At 35.5% G+C, this 16,546-nt stretch overlaps 1 protein-coding gene across 6 annotated transcripts in view; it reads left to right on the forward strand.

The window, feature by feature from the left end:
• Window positions 1-16,546, forward strand: part of Nrg (Neuroglian) — a 350,034-nt gene that overhangs the window by 97,674 nt on the left and 235,814 nt on the right. The gene's annotated exons all lie outside the window — the stretch shown is intronic.

Raw genomic sequence — 16,546 nt, forward strand, 5'->3', positions numbered from 1 at the left:
TCCCCTCCTCTTTCCTTCTCCTCCTCCTCCTCCTCCTCCTCCTCCTCCTCCTCCTCCTCCTCCTCCTCCCTTCCTCCTCCTTTCCCCCCTTCTCCCCCTTCCTTCCCTCCTCCTCCTCCTCCTCCTCCTCCTCCTCCTCCTCCCTCCTCCTCCCTCCTCCTCCCTCCTCCTCTTCCCTTTCTCCCCCTTCCTCCCCCTCCTTTCTCCTCCTCCTCCTCCTCCTCCTCCCTCCTCTTTCTCTCTCTTTTCTTCTCATCCTCTTCCCTTGTTCCTCCTCCTCCCTTCTTTCTCCTCCTTTCCTGTTCCTCCTCCTCCTCCTCCACTTTTTCATCCTCCTCTTCCTCCACTACCCCCTCCTCTTCCTCCTCCTCCCTCCTCCTCCTCCTCCTCCCCTCCTCCTCCTCCCCTCCTCCTCCTCCCTTTATCTTTCCTTCTCCAACCCTTCTTTGCCCCTGTATCTCTTCCCCTTCTTCTTCAGCACGCCTCCTCCTTTTCCACCTCTTCCAAATCCTTCTCCAAATCCTCCTCCGTCCTCCCACTCCTCCTAATCATACTCATACTTCCTCCTACGCCGCCTCCTTATTCTCCTCTTCCTTCCCCTACTTCCTCCTCCCCTTACGAGACGGCGACAACGTTGCTGTCGCGTTTTGATCATTGATGACATTTAAAGGCCTCTCCTTGGTTAATTATAGCTCTTTAATCATTAACATATGGATTGTTATTATTATAATGACCTTGCTCCTAATGGTGTTCGTCCTTTGCCATATCATTATATACTTAGATGAGTCGTTTTATTTGTCTGCAACTGAGTTTAATCAGCATGATTTAAGTTTATTATTATTATATTATTATTATTATTATTCAGACGTTGAACCCTGTTCATATGGAACAAGCCCACCTAAGGGGCCATTGACTTCCAAAGAGTATGGTGTTCATTATAAAGAACTAACAAAAGATAATGGGAAATACAGTAAGAAGAGATCACTTATTAAAAAAATAAAATAAAAATTTAATAAACAAGTAGAAAAAATGTAAATAAATTATTAAAATAAAGGAGAATGGTATTAGGGTAGTAATGCATTTTATTTATAACTGTAATGGCCCTCTTCCCAACTATCCCCAGTAGCGCTGTGGTCGTTGCCGCTGTAGGAGGAGATTGCATTAGAATAGTGGTTGTTCTTCTCTTCTTATTCTGCTGTTGCTGATGTTTGTGTTTTGTCTGATTATATTACATCTATTTGGTCTCGTCGTGGATGTAGCGAGTGTTTTTTTTTTTTTATATCAAAAGAGATTTTTTAATTCAAGTTTTGCGTGTTTGTTTATTTTCTATAAAATAAAAAAGGTCCATTTCGAAACCGCCATCTGTAATTGGGCTGTTTTGCATACGGTCGTCAGTTTTAAAAAGTTTTCAAAAACCTGTAAAAGGAAAAAAGTGGATTTTGTATACGAAATATAGTGGATTTTATATATTATAGGAAATAGAGTGGGTTTTATATACTGTAAGAAAAAGTGGATTTTATATATTGCAGGAAATAGTGGATTTTGTATACTGTAGGAAATAGTGGAATTTATATACTGTAGGAAATAGTGGATTTTATATACTGTAGGAAATAGAGTGGATTTTATATATTGCAGGAAATAGAGTGGATTTTGTATACTGTAGGAAATAGAGTGGATTTTATATACTGTAGGAAATAGAGTGGATTTTATATACTGTAGGAAATAGAGTGGATTTTATATAGGAAATTGAATGTATTTTATGTAGGAAATAGAGTGGATTTTATATAGGAAATTGAATGTATTTTATGTAGGAAACAGAGTGGATTTTGTATACTGTAGGAAATAGTGGGTTTTATATTAGGAATCGAGGAAATTGTAAGAAATAGAGTTGATTTTATACGGGGTATCTAATTAGACATTTCTTTTTTTCTTTACGCCTTCTAATCATTTAAAAATGATTAGTGACATTAATATTTTGGTAAACTTTTACCGCTGCCATTTTCGGTGCAATATTTGTCCCTAAATTAGTGGAAAGGCCAATAGGGAGGGTACTGTAGCAAATTTTAGCCCAAATCTGAAGGATGAAAACAGAAAAGGAACTCTCTCTCTCTCTCTCTCTCTCTCTCTCTCTCTCTCTCTCTCTCTCTCTCTCTCTCTCTCTCTCTCTCTCTCTCTCTGCAGTATACACGGATGAAATACTTGTCAATAAACCATTTTGTCGAAAGGATGATTGATAAATGTCTTGTCTTTCGAAGTCTGAAAACTTCGATTTGTATCTTGTCAGCACCTTTATGTTGACACTTCCTTTGTTCGCAGTGTTTGCTGTGTTATCCGGTTGACATTCGCTAAACGTCTTTTAGGAGAACGTAGTTTGTTTACTTTGTAAACAGATTACAACGATTGTTTATTTAATAGTGTCCTGTAGCGTTTCTCTTCTCATCTTTTCCCTGTTTGACATCCGGCGGTGTTTATTTGGGAACTCGGAACGTCAGACTGTATTACATTTGTCTGTATGTACGTGAATGATTGAATGCTTGTGGTTTCCGTTCAGTTTATTACCTGGATTATGAGTCAAGTGTTCAGTGCAAGGCTCAGGTAACCACGTAGGTGTTCTTTGAAAAATTCTATTGGATAATCATAAAGGAATCTCTCTCTCTCTCTCTCTGTACTCAGTGGGTAGACCGTCGACTGGAGTTGTTGGAGGGGAACTGTGTCGATCGAGACCCGGCAGTACCGATCCATTTAGCCTCACTTATAAATTCCCCTTCGGTGATCATTCCCCATCGGGCATTATTCCCGAGGTAGCGTGAATTTGATACTAAAAACAACATTTGTAGCTTCATGAATGCATATATAAATCACGGTGTGATAAAAATTTCATATATATATATATATATATATATATATATATATATATATATATATATATATATATATATATATATATATATATATATATATATATATATATATATATATATGCACAAGGAGAGAGAGAGAGAAAGAGGGAGAGAATGTACATATGAATCGAGAACCTTAATAGAGTTATCACTAGATTAGCAGCTTTCCTGCCTTACCTTCGTGTATGACATACGCCCTGAAAATTGACAACTGTGTATCTCGACAACCCTCGCGTTCCTGTCTTGGGAGTCGTGTTCGTGATGATGTAAGTCTGGAAGTTACGTACAGACTTTGACATCTGTCAGATTGATTGCTGAATGGGTCGGCTTGTTGTCGGTTGTTTCATAAGCAGTTGTAGGCACTAATTTGATCGAGGTTCATTTCGTGGTTGATTGGAACGTTGGTCAGGTAGGAGGTTGATTCCGGGTTGGTGATTGAGGAGGTTGTTTTTGAATATTGCAGTGTTGCTTAGGCGATGGTTTTGTTTAGCGTTTTGGGAAGGTGATTTTTGGTTTCGTTTTTAAATAAACACAAACACATACATATACGTATACATATATATACACATACATACACATACATACATACATACAGTATATAATGTGTATATATATTATATATATGTATATATATATACATACATACATATATACATATATATATTATATATATATATATATATATATATATATATATATATATATATATATATATATATATATATATATATATATATATATATATATATATATATATATATATATATATAATGTGTGTGAGCGCGTATGTACATGTGCATTTATAGAGATGATCGATTAACAAATGTTTCTTAGTTGGTGACCGTGCACCCGTAGACAGTCTAACTTGAATGTTCCATTGAAATTATTAACATTTTTCACTACACTAGTTAAATCTTTCCATTCATTAGTATGGTAGTGCTATGCCTGTGTGGTACTACTACTAAAGCATCTGAGATGTTTTCTCCAGAGCTAATAGTCCTTTGCTCTGACAAGGGGTCCTAGTAAAAAGATTTTTCTTTTTGTTCAACCTTTGTCGCACTTTTTCCTCTTCCGGGCCAAAAGTAGTTTTGGGTAATTGTGTCCAAATAAGATCGCCGAGTGTATGTGCGTTGACAGCCGCATAGTTGGGGCGCGCCGGTGAACCTGTGATCTTTTAATTTTCGGGATTTTATTGTTCTTGTTTGTAAACAGGTTTGTAAACACGTTTCTTTTTAAGGGGAATTCTGGTATGTTTCTCTCCCTCGCGGTTGTTGGTTTTCCACTTTTTGTGTGGATTTTTTGTAGCTTTTGAAATCGCCGTTGTCTCTCTCTCTCTCCTCTCTCTCTCTCTCTCTCTGTCAGTTTTGTAGCTTTTAAGTGTAGTTCTCTCTCTCTCTCTCTCTCTCTCTCTTTTCTCTCTTCTAAATTCTCTCGATTTCAATCTCTCTCCCTCTCTTTCTCTCTCTCTCTCCCTCTCTCTCTCTGTCAGTTTTGTAGCTTAAAATTGCAATTTCTTCTCTCTCAGTTTTGTAGTTTTAAATCATGAAATCGTCTCTTCCTCTCTCTCTCTCTCTCTCTCTCTCTCTCTCTCTCTCTCTCTGTTTTGTAGCTTTCGGAAATCATGATTCCTCCCACCTCTCTCTTTCTCTCTCTCTCTCCCTCTCTCTCTCTCAGTTTTGTAGCTTTCGAAATCGCAATTCTCTCTCTCTCTCTCTCTCTCTCTCTCTCTCTCTCTCAGTTTTGTAGCTTTTGAAATCATGTTGAAATCGCGACTCTCTCTCTCTCTCTCTCTCTCTCTCTCTCTCTCTCTCTCTCTCTCTCTCTCTCTCTCTCTCTCTCTCTCTCTCTCTCTGCCTTTAGGAGTTAGGACTATGTCTTAATGAAGAGAATAGTGGATTTGGCGTGGCTTTTTGTTATTGAGATATTTATAGGGGGTCTTGTTGCCACAAACAAAGTGAAGAGAGAATTAAGGTTGACGAGCCACTTTGTTGTGGTGGAAGCCTTTGATACACCGAAAAGACGAAGAGAGAAAGATGTAGATCTGTTAAGAGAAAGATGTACATCTGTTAAGGGAAAGGTTTACATCCGTTAAGAGAAAGAAGTACATCTGTTAAGAGAAAGATGTCCATCTTTCAAGAGAATGATGTACATCTGTTTAAGAGAAAGATGTACATCTTTCAAGAGAAAGATGTACATCTGTTAAGAGAAAGATGTACATCTGTAAAGTGAGATGTACTTCTGTTAAGAGAAAGATGTACATCTTTTAAGAGAATGATGTATATCTTTTCAGAGGAAGATGTACAGCTTTTAAGAGAAAGATGTACATCTGTTAAGGGAAAGATGTACATCTGTTAAGGGAAAGATGTACATCTGTTAAGAGAAAGAAGTACATCTGTTAAGAGAAAGATGTACATCTTTTAAGAGAATGATGTACATCTTTTAAGAGAAAGATGTACATCTTTAAGAGAGATATTTACATCTTTTAGGAGAAAAGTACACCCTTAGGAGAAAAATTTACATCTTGTAAGAGAAAGAAGTAGGTCTTTTAAGAGAAAGATGTACATCTTTTAAGAGAACGATGTACATCTTTTAAGAGAAAGAAGTAGATCTTTTAAGAGAAAGATGTGCAACTTTCTTTTTTTTGTGTGTTGAAAACTCTCCCACTTCTTTTTTTCAGTGAAAAGTATGCATTTCGTAAATGAAGTTGGAAAGTTGTACATACATTAATTTTGGAAAGTTGTACATACATTAATTTTGGAAAGTTGTACATACATTAATTTTTTCTGTAAAAAAATTTGTTTTGATTCCACGTATTTTTTTCTTTCCTCAGTTTTGATATATACAATTCCATTTCTTTCCACATATTTTTTTCGTTCCCTTTAATTTCTTTTGTATAGGGAGAATATATGCACAGTTATAAAAAAATCTTTTTCTCTCCACATATTTGTTTTTTTTTTATGAACTCCTCTTCTCTCTCCAAATTTTTTTTTCTCTACTTTTATTATGTCACACATGGGAAGAAGATCTGTACACGCAAGCACGTGAAGAATAATCAGCCTCATATTTTGCCAGGTTATCACGAGGGAACTGGGAGGCATGCTTAGAGTGACTTCGAGTGTTTAAAAAGGGAGGGGCGTTCTCTCTCTCTCTCTCTCTCTCTTCAGTTTTATAGCTTTCAGAAATCGCTCATACGCATTTCTCCAGTTTTAGGACCTCACCGCCTCCAGTGTAATCGAGTTTGTCAAGCTATTCACTGTAAATTTTGTTGTTCTTATCCGTGTGTGGGACCCTTGCTAATTGGATTTGAACGAAAGCCATTCATTTTTGTGTTCATTTATTATGTTTTCGTTTGTTTTTATTCTTCTGTCAGTATTTGTCTTTCATCTGAAGCTTATTTCTCAATGCTTATTATTTTTATGTGTTTTGTTTTTGTTCTGTCTGTATTTTGCAGTATTTTTCTTTCCATGCCGTCTCCTGATAATTCTGTTGGAACGAAATCCCACTTAGTTTTTATGCGATCTGTTTTCTTTGTCTGTTTAAGGATTGAATTGCTTGTGGATTTGTTCAATAATTCCTCATGCATATATTTCTTTATTTGTGGGATTTTCATTGTCTTTTGTTACCATTCCATTTGAGGCTGTGATTTTATAGATAAGTTCTTTGGCCTTAATTGTTTGTCTTTCGTCTTTTTCATTTTATTAATTTACCTTTTTAGTTTTTGTAAAATAATTAATCCTTTTATTTGTAAATATTTGTTCGTATTTTCTGTATGTTTTTGTCATGCCATTCTTGTGTAGTTGTTATAGTGTTGTATTATTACGTTTAACCTGCGTCTTTTGTCGTTTTTCTTGAAGGTATCCGTATTATGGTTTGCTATAACTTTGTTAATTGCCTCTTTAATTATTGCGAATCCTTTTTTTACACATATTTTCATTGTCTCTGGCCATTCTTGTTGTATTTTTACTTTTGTCCTGCCGTTTTTCTCGTTTTTCTAAAGTCATCTTTATTATGCTTTGTTATTTTTCCTTTCTAGGTTACCTCCTCAGTTAATACAATGTCTTTTTTATAGGTATTTTCATAATGTCGTTTGCTATTTATCTTTATTTGTACTTTTACGCTTATCCTAAGGTTGTACTTTTTTTTCGTGAAGGAGTTTTTTTCTTGAAGGCTTGTTTTTCTTGAAGGAGTTTTTTTTCTTGGAGTTTTTTTCTTGAAGGAGTTTTTTCTTGAAGGAGTTTTTTTCTTGAAGGAGTTTTTTTTCTTGAAGGAGTTTTTTTCAAAGGAGTTTTTTCTTGAAGGAGTTTTTTTTTTCTCAAAGGAGTTTTTTTTTTCTCGAAGGAGTTTTTTTCTCGAAGGAGTTTTTTTTTTCTTGAGGGAGTTTTTTTTTCTTGAAGGAGTTTTTTTTTTGAAGGCGTTGGTGTTGTATGTTATTTTTCTAAAGTTAACTTTTAACTGTTGCTAAGCCCTTTTTTACGGATATATCAATAAAATGTTTTGTTATAATTCCCTTCCTTCATTGTCGAAACCTTGGCAAACATTTTACATTGACCTTCCAGCCTCAAACCTGGTGATTTATCTTCTTTTTTATGGATTTTGTTTCCATTCCCTTTTCTCTGCTTTTCTTATGGATTTTGTTTCTTCGGTTTTCTTACGGATTTTGTTTCATTTCCCTTTTCTCTGGTTTCCTTATGGATTTTGTTTTCTGGTTTCTTATGGATTTTGTTTCTTTGGTTTTGCGGATTTTATTTCTCTGGTTTCCTTAAGGATTTTGCTTTCCCTTTTCTCTGGTTTTCTTATGGATTTTGTTTCTTTTGTTATCCTTTTTTCTCTGGTTTTCTTATGGATTTTGTTTCTTTCCTTTTTCTGGTTTTCTTTGGATTTTGTGTTTCTGGTCTTTTCTTTATGGTTTTGTTTTTGGATTTTTGTTTTTTGATTTTGTTTCTCTTGTTTTCTTATGGTTTTGTTTCTCCCTTTCTCCTGGTTTTCTTTTGGATTTTGTTTCCTTTCCCTTTTCTCTGGTTTTCTTATGGATTTTGTTTCCTTCCTTTTCTCTGGTTTTCTTATGGATTTTGTTTCCCTTCTCTTTTCTCTGGTTTTCTTATGGATTTTGTTTCCTTTCCCTTTTCTCTGGTTTTCTTATTGGATTTTGTTTTCTTTCCCTTTTCCGTGTTTTGAGAAATAGGGCTCGCCTCATCTTCCGCACGGCTGGAAAGGAAGCTTTGGCCCGCTTATTAGGAAATGTTTTGTGTGCTTCAGACGCTTACAAACCCCCTCTCACCTCCCCCGCCCAACCCTGCGTCTTTTGACGACCCCTGAGTGAAAAAATATTTTTGTTTTCGAGGATCTCTCAGATTCTGGTTGGGGAATTCCGCCAGTCTGTTTGAGGAATTCCGACTGGAGGATTTATATTCTTTTTGGTCGATTGATAGCTGATAAAATTCCGTTTGAGCCGTGATTTTCCGACGTGTTCAGAAACATTTTCTGACTTGTTCATCGCTTCTCGGCCCTTTGACTGTGATCAAAGTGGTAGTGTCTGACGTATTCAGAAATCTTTTCTGACGTGTTCAGAAATCTTTTCTGACCTGTTCAGAAATCTTTTCAGACCTGTTCAGAAACATTTTCTGACGTGTTCAGAAATCTTTTCAGAAATCTTTTCAGACGTGTACAGAAATCTTTTCAGACGTGTTCAGAAATCTTTTCAGACCTGTCCAGAAATCTTTTCAGAACTGTTCAGAAACCGTCTCTAACCTGTTCAGAAACCTTTTCAGACGTGTCCAGAAATCTTTTTTGACCTGTTCAGAAACCTTTTCAGACCTGTTCAGAAACCTTTTCAGACCTGTTCAGAAACCTTTTCTGACCTGTTCGAAAGTCTTTTCACGTTGTATGACATACTTTCGAATGTGTATTGTTTTAAAATATTTCGTTTTGGGGGTAAATTTTTGAAGTTTTTATTGCGAACCAAAGACTGGGTCGTTTAATTGTTTTTGTAGGTTAATTCATTGGCAGTAGTTTATTGTAACTAATGTAAGCCGTTCATTTAATAAATGTGTTTTTAGTGACGTTTATGCTCATAGCTTTCCATTTATTACATTGGGTATTTGTTTGGGAGTAGTTCTAAAACTGTGTTTTTATTTTGTGTTATTTTGTTAGGGAGTGACTTTGTTTTATTGGTTTAGCTAATTCATTGAATTTTTGTTCAATTTGATGTTTATATATATATATATATATATATATATATATATATATATATATATATATATATATATATATATGTATGTATGTATGTATGTATATATTATTGATATATGCATATATACACACACATATATATATACATACATATACATATACATATATATTTGTATATATACGCATATGAACTAAAAAAAATAATTACTCGTTCGTCTTTCTTTCGTATAGCCTAACTCATCTTGGTGCTTATGACCCCCCCCCCCCTTTCACTATTTAAAAAAAAAACTGAAAACTTGTTCTGGCCTGGAAAGCTTTTTCTCAAGTTTCGGATTCCAGTTATGGAATTTTTGCGGTCGTTTGGAATTTTTGGAAGTCTGGAAGTTTGCCTGATAGGATGGAGCTAAACTCTCTCTCTCTCTCTCTCTCTCTCTCTCTCTCTCTCTCTCTCTCTCTCTCTCTCTCTCTCTCTCTCTCTCTTTAAGCTCCGCCAGTGGAAACTTAAACCAGGTTGGCCGTAATTTTGGGGAGAATCTTGAAAGCCTTTGGCTCCGATATTTTGATAAGGAGGATTTTTTTTTTTTTTTTTTTTTAGCTCATTGCTGCATTCTGTTTCATGGGTCGGTTGCCAAGTTGATGGGTGTGTGATATCATTTATTCTGGTGATGCAAATAAAAAGTTTTAAGAGAATATTTATGAATAAATTCTAGGAAACTGATATTTACATGGGTAAAGGGTAACACGAAAGAAAAAGTTTTAAGAGAATGTGTAAGAGTAAATTCTAGGAAAAAGTTCCTAGAGGGTAACCCAAAAGAAAAAGTTTTAAGGAGATTTTAACGAATACATTCTAGGAAATATATTTACGTGAAAAAAATTCCTAAACGGTAATTGAAAAGAAGTTTTAAAGGGATTCTTTTGAATAAATTTTTGGAAACATATTTACATGGAAAAAGTTCCTAAAGGGTAACTCAAAAGAAAAAGTTTTAAAAGGATTCTTATGAATAAATTTTAGGAAATATATTTCCATGAAATAAGTTCCTAAGGAGTAACTCACAAGAAGTTTCAAAAGGATTCATATGAATAAATTCTAGGAAATATATGTACATAAAAAAAGTTCCTAAGGGATAACTCAAAAGAAGTTTTAAAGGGATTTTAACGAATACATTTTAGGAAATATATTTACACGAGAAAAGTTCCTAAGGGGTAACTCAAAAGAAAAAGTTTTTAAAATGATTGTAACGAACACATTTTAGGAAATATATTTACACGAGAAAAGTTCCTAAGGGGTAACTCAAAAGAAAAAGTTTTTCAAGGAATCCTTATGAATAAGTTCTAAGAAATAAATATAAAGGAATCCTTATGAATAAGTTCTAAGAAATAAATATACATGAAAAGAGTTCTTACGGGGTGACTCAAAAGACAAGGTTTTAAGGAAATGCCTGTCAATAAGCTAATAGGAAATGTTTATGTTTGCTTGGAGAAAAGGCTTGAAGGTGGAATTTGTTTTTTTACAGGTTAAATGCAACACACACACACACACACACACACACACACACACACACACACACACACACACATATATACACATATATATATACACATATATATATATATATATATATATATATATATATATATGTGTGTGTGTGTGTGTGTGTGTGTGTGTGTGTGTGTGTGTGTGTTAGAAATAATCAAAACACAGTCACGTGTGGAACAGAAATAAATTTCTGACTCACATTAGATCAACCCAGGTCTTTCAATTAAAAGGCAAGGGGCGCTGCCCGCTTTCAATTGAAAGACCAGGTCTGATCCTGATGTGAGTAAGAAATTTATATATATATATATATATATATATATATATATATATATATATATATATATATATATATATATATATATATATATATATATATATATATATATATATATATATATGTATGTATATAATAATGCCCTCTTAACTTCAATTTTTTGTATATGCTTGTAACTACGAAGCCGATATCCAAAGGGAAGAATGAAGAGCTAACTAAGCGAACCCGAGTTACCTTTAATCACAAGGAGTGTCACTTCAATTTTTGTATATGCATCACCAGCCGTTCCCTTTGAATAACCAAGAAAATTATTTCAGTTACAGACTTCCATATCGTTAAGTTGTTGAAAGAAAAGGTCATTTCAGCAGTCCATTCTCAAGTAATTTTCGGACCGAGAAAGATATCAGACGCAATCTTCCATTTCTGTGCATATCTTGTGTGCGTTTGTTCGTTTGGATGTTAATTTGTTTTTCGCCATTCCCATCCAGTTTTCCTTTCGCCACGGTACAGGCGTGACGTCATCGTTTGATTGGGGTTCCATGAGTAAATATGGGTTAAGTGATGTGTTCCAGAGACAGTTCCATGAATTTTTTTGTGGCCATGCGAAAGGTATTAACCGTCCCCTGTAGGTACGATTATTTTATTTCATTTTGGATATGCTTGGAGTTCAGTGTTCGATGTTGATATTTTATTTTTATTCAACATTTCTCTACTCCTCCCTTCTTTCCCTTTTCGTTCATTTCTTATTCTTCCGTTTATATACTCTTTGTATGTTAATACGTAGCTAACGGCTGGTACCGATATATTGTGTCAACTTTTGTATATTGGTTTTATGTATGTGTTCACTTCTCGTGATCAGTAATAGATTTTATGCTGATTACAATGATTGCAGTTAATAATTAACCGTATTATGGTATGAATAATAAATAATACAATTTTAGGATGACTCAAATATATAAAATTATATATAAAGCTGGTGCGACCTTCCCCAATTCTATCTCCCAATACACACATATATATACACATATGCATATATACATACATACGTACGCATACACTCACTAACCCCTTTCTGTTTCATTTAAGGTTGTTTATGAGGCCAGACTCGTTAACTTTATGGTCCGGATGGAGCCGCCGCATAGACTTTGGTTGCTGGCTGGTTGTGCGATGGCTTTGTCTGCTGGCTTAGCGACGGTTGCTTGTTGCATTGTCTGCTGGCTTAGCGACGGTTGCTTGTTGCGCTGTCTGCTGGTTTTGCAGTGGTTGTGTTCTCTGCAGGCCTTGCCATAGTTGCTTGTTGCTTTGCCTGCTGGCTTTGGGACGGTTGCTTGTTGCGTTGTCTACTGGCTTTGCAACAGTTGTTTTGTCTGCTGGCCTTACGACAGTTGCTTGTAGCATTGTCTGCTGGCCTGACGACAGTTGCTTGTTGCATTGTCTGCTGGCCTTACGACGGATGCTTGTTGCGTTTTCTGCTGGCTTTGCAACAGTTGTTTAGTCTGCTGGCCTTGCGACAGTTGCTTGTAGCATTGTCTGCTGGCCTTACGACGGATGCTTGTTGCGTTGTCTGCTGCCTTTGTGACAGTTGCTTGTTGCATTGTCTAGTATCATTGTGACAGTTGCTTGTTGCGTTGTCTGCTGGCTTTGCAACGGTTATAATTTAATGCTTGCTTGCGACTGTTGTTTCTGCAGCAGCATTAGCAGCTTAACTCGGTGGGGTTCGCTTGCTTGGCCTCCGGCGTTGCGTAACTGTCTTCTTCTTCTTCTTCTTCTTTATAGCTTTCTCAGCGTAATGGGATGTAAGACTGTTGCCATATGGTGATCTTGAATAAGTCCAGATCACTTGTTTTTAGAAGTGGCAACTGTCTGTTTTTATTTATTTTATTTTTTTTTTTTTGGCTTTATTTCTCATTAGTACTTCGAATACTTTGATTTAAATCTTCTGGTTCGTTAATATTCTCTCTCTCTCTCTCTCTCTCTCTCTCTCTCTAACTCTCTCTCTCTCTCTCTGTGTCGACGATCCTGAAAGCTTGGTAGAGAAACATAATCATGAACTGAACTCTCTCTCTCTCTCTCTCTCTCTCTCTCTCAGCTGACTCTCTCTCAGTGATCCTTGCAGTGATAACAACATAAGAAAACACGCCTTCTTGTAAAGAAACATAAGAATCTCTCTCTCTCTCTCTCTCTCTCTCAGTGCATGATCACTGAAACCTGTTGTAAAGAAACATAAGAATGAACCATCCCTCTCTCTCTCTCTCTCTCTCTCTCTCTCTCTCTCTCTCTTCTCTCTCTCTCTCTCTGACTCTCCTAAAGCATGTATTGAACCTGTTAAAAGAAATATAAAATGAACCATCTCTCTCTCTCTCTCTCTCTCTCTCTCTCTCTCTCTCTCTCTCTCTCAGCTGACATGATCCTGAAACCTGGTGTAAAGAAACATAAGAATGAACACGAACTCTCTCTCTCTCTCTCTCTCTCTCTCTCTCCTCTCTCTCTCTCTCTCCTCAGTGCATGATCACTGAAACCTGTTTAAAGAAACATAAGAATGAACTCCTCTCTCTCTCTCTCTCTCTCTTCTCTCTCTCTCTCTCTCTCTCTCTCTCTTTCAGTGCATGATCACTGAAACCTGTTTAAAGAAATATAAAAATGAACCACATCTCTCTCTCCTCTCTCTCTCTCTCTCTCTCTCTCTCTCTCTCTCTCTCTCTCTCAGTGCTGATCTGAAACTGTGATAAAGAAATATAAGAATGAACCGCACTGAAACCTGTTTAAAGAAATATAAAAATGAACTCTCTCTCTCTCTCTCTAACGCCTGAACGATCACAGTGACTCCGAGTCGTTCGATTTTTCCCTCTTGGGTCCAGCGTTCACACATCGACGGTGTCAAAAGAAGTCTCTCAGTTATTTTCTTTTGAATAATGCGCGTTTTCACTCGCTCTTCCTTTGCCTTTTGTCTTCCCCCCCTTTCATTTTTGTCGTTTCCTTTTAAGTTCTTCTGTCTCTCTCTCTTTGTGGTGTCTTTGGAAAGCTTTCTTATTCATGGCGTCAGTTTCTCTTCGCTTTTCTCGGACGGAGGGGAAAGTTAAATAACGATCGGTTCACACCTTTTTCTGTCAAAGATCGGCAGGTGTGTCTTTGTCGTTTGACAGTTTTGCGGCTGCTGGTATTATTATTATTATTATTATTATTATTATTATTATTATTATTATTATTATTATTATTATTATTATTATTATTCACAATACCGTGATTGGTAAACGGAAAACACAAAATTCTCAGTATATTTCTTATAGTAAAATGTAATTGTCAGATGGTAAAAATACATTATTATTATTATTATTATTATTATTATTATTATTATTATTATTATTATTATTATTATTATTATTCACAATACCGTGACTGGTAAGCGGAAAACACAAAATTCTCGGTATATTTCTTATAGTAAAATGTAATTGTCAGATGGTAAAAATACATTATTATTATTATTATTATTATTATTATTATTATTATTATTATTATTATTATTCACAATATCGTGATTGGTAAACGGAAAACGCAAAATTCTCATTATATTTCTTATAGTAAAATGTAATTGTCAGATGGTAAAAATACATTATTATTATGATTATTATTATTATTATTATTATTATTATTATTATTATTATTATTATTCTTGAAAATGCTTCACAATATGGCGATTGGAAAATCGAAAATGAAATTCCCAGTATTTTCCTTTTTATAAAATGGAATTGTCATACGGTAAAAATATTATTATTATTATTATTATTATTATTATTATTATTATTATTATTATTATTATTATTATTATTATTATTATTATTGCTTCACAATACCCCGATAGTTAAACGGAAAATATAAAATTGCCAATATTTTCATTTGTACAAAATGCAGTTGTCAGATGGTAAAAATATAGTAGTAGTAGTAGTAGTAGTAGTAGTAGTAGTAAAATACAAATTACTTGATATTCTCCTTTTAAGTGAAATACAGTCACCAGATGGGAAAAATACATCCTAGAATTTTTGAGAGCCTGCTACGTCTGTTAGTATTATTATTATTATTATTATTATTATTATTATTATTATTATTATTATTATTATTATTATTATTATTATTATCACAAAAGAAATGTCTCTCTTTCGACTGCCTTCCATTTATGTACTTCTTCCCCCAGCAAATTTTTTCGGTTAAGACTCAGCATGGCTTCAGGTTGCGTGTGTGTGTGTGTGTGTGTGTGTGTGTGTGTGTGTGTGTGTGTGTGTGGAGTCGTCTTTGCTTGGGATGTGACCCGTTAAAAAGGAGTAGACCTGGTTTGTAACCTGTCAAAATGAGGGGATTGGTTTGTGATCCGTTAAAAAGGAGGAGGCCTGGTTTGTGACCTGTCAGAATGAGGAGATCTGGTTTGTGACCTGTCGAAATGGGGAGATCTGGTTTGTGATCTGTCGAAATGGGGAGATCTGGTTTGTGACCTGTCAGAATGAGATCTGGTTTGTGACCTGTCGAAATGGGGAGATCTGGTTTGTGATCTGTCGAAATGGGGAGATCTGGTTTGTGACCTGTCAAAATTGGGAGATCTGGTTTGTGACCTGTCGAAATGGGGAGATCTGGTTTGTGACCTGTCGAAATGGGGAGATCTGGTTTGTGACCTGTCAAAATGGGGAGATCTGGTTTGTGACCTGTCGAAATGAGGAGACCTGGTTTGTGACATGTCGAAATGAGGAGACCTGGTTTGTGACCTGTCAAAATGAGGAGATCAAATGGTTATAGACCCCTTATCAGAATGAGATCAATCAGCTTGAGACCTGTCGAAATGAGGAGACCTGGTTTGTGACCTGTCGAAATGAGGAGACCTGGTTTGTGATCTGTCAAAATGAGGAGACCTGGTTAGTGACCTGTCGAAATGAGGAGACCTGATTTGTGACCTTTCGAAATGAGGAGATCTGGTTTGTGATCTGTCAAAATGGCGTGGGCAGTTCAAATGAGTGCCATATATCGAAGGGCCTTATTGGTTCTTTTCGATTATACGAGACCAATCAGCTGAGGTCTATGACCTAAGCAAGTTCAGTTTGAAAAGTTAATAATCAGTAGGGGATTAGCGGTCGACGGGTTGGGGGGCGTCTATAAGACAGTGATGGGCGCGTGTCACCCCAGAGTACCTTCCTACTATAATTGCATAATTAAGTAGGGCAATGTTAGTAACAGGGCCCTGTGTAACTATTAAGGAAAATACACATGCGTTAATTGTATATTAAGCGTTTCATTTGTACTGGTAGAACCTTTATATGACCTAGAATCAGGTCATATATATGTATAAATAGCCTAAATGAATATCTATATATATATATATATATATATATATATATATATATATATATATATATATATATATATACATATATATACATATATGTATGTGTTGTGTGTTGTGTCCACATGTGTTTGTTCAAGGAAGCATACCTTATTTCGATTAGATTAATGGAAGTTAGGAAAGAGGAAAAGTCAAGTCTAGATTTCCACTCCAGTGCCTCGACAGCACAGTTTTGTTGAATAAAGAAAACTCCAGTTTTTTTCTCTTTTTTTTCCTCATCTGTGTGAGTATCCCGAGATTAAAGGTTTCGGTGGAAAATCCTT

The sequence above is a fragment of the Macrobrachium rosenbergii genome, chromosome 9 (assembly GCF_040412425.1).
Source record: "Macrobrachium rosenbergii isolate ZJJX-2024 chromosome 9, ASM4041242v1, whole genome shotgun sequence".
Taxonomy (NCBI): Eukaryota; Metazoa; Arthropoda; class Malacostraca; order Decapoda; family Palaemonidae; genus Macrobrachium; species Macrobrachium rosenbergii.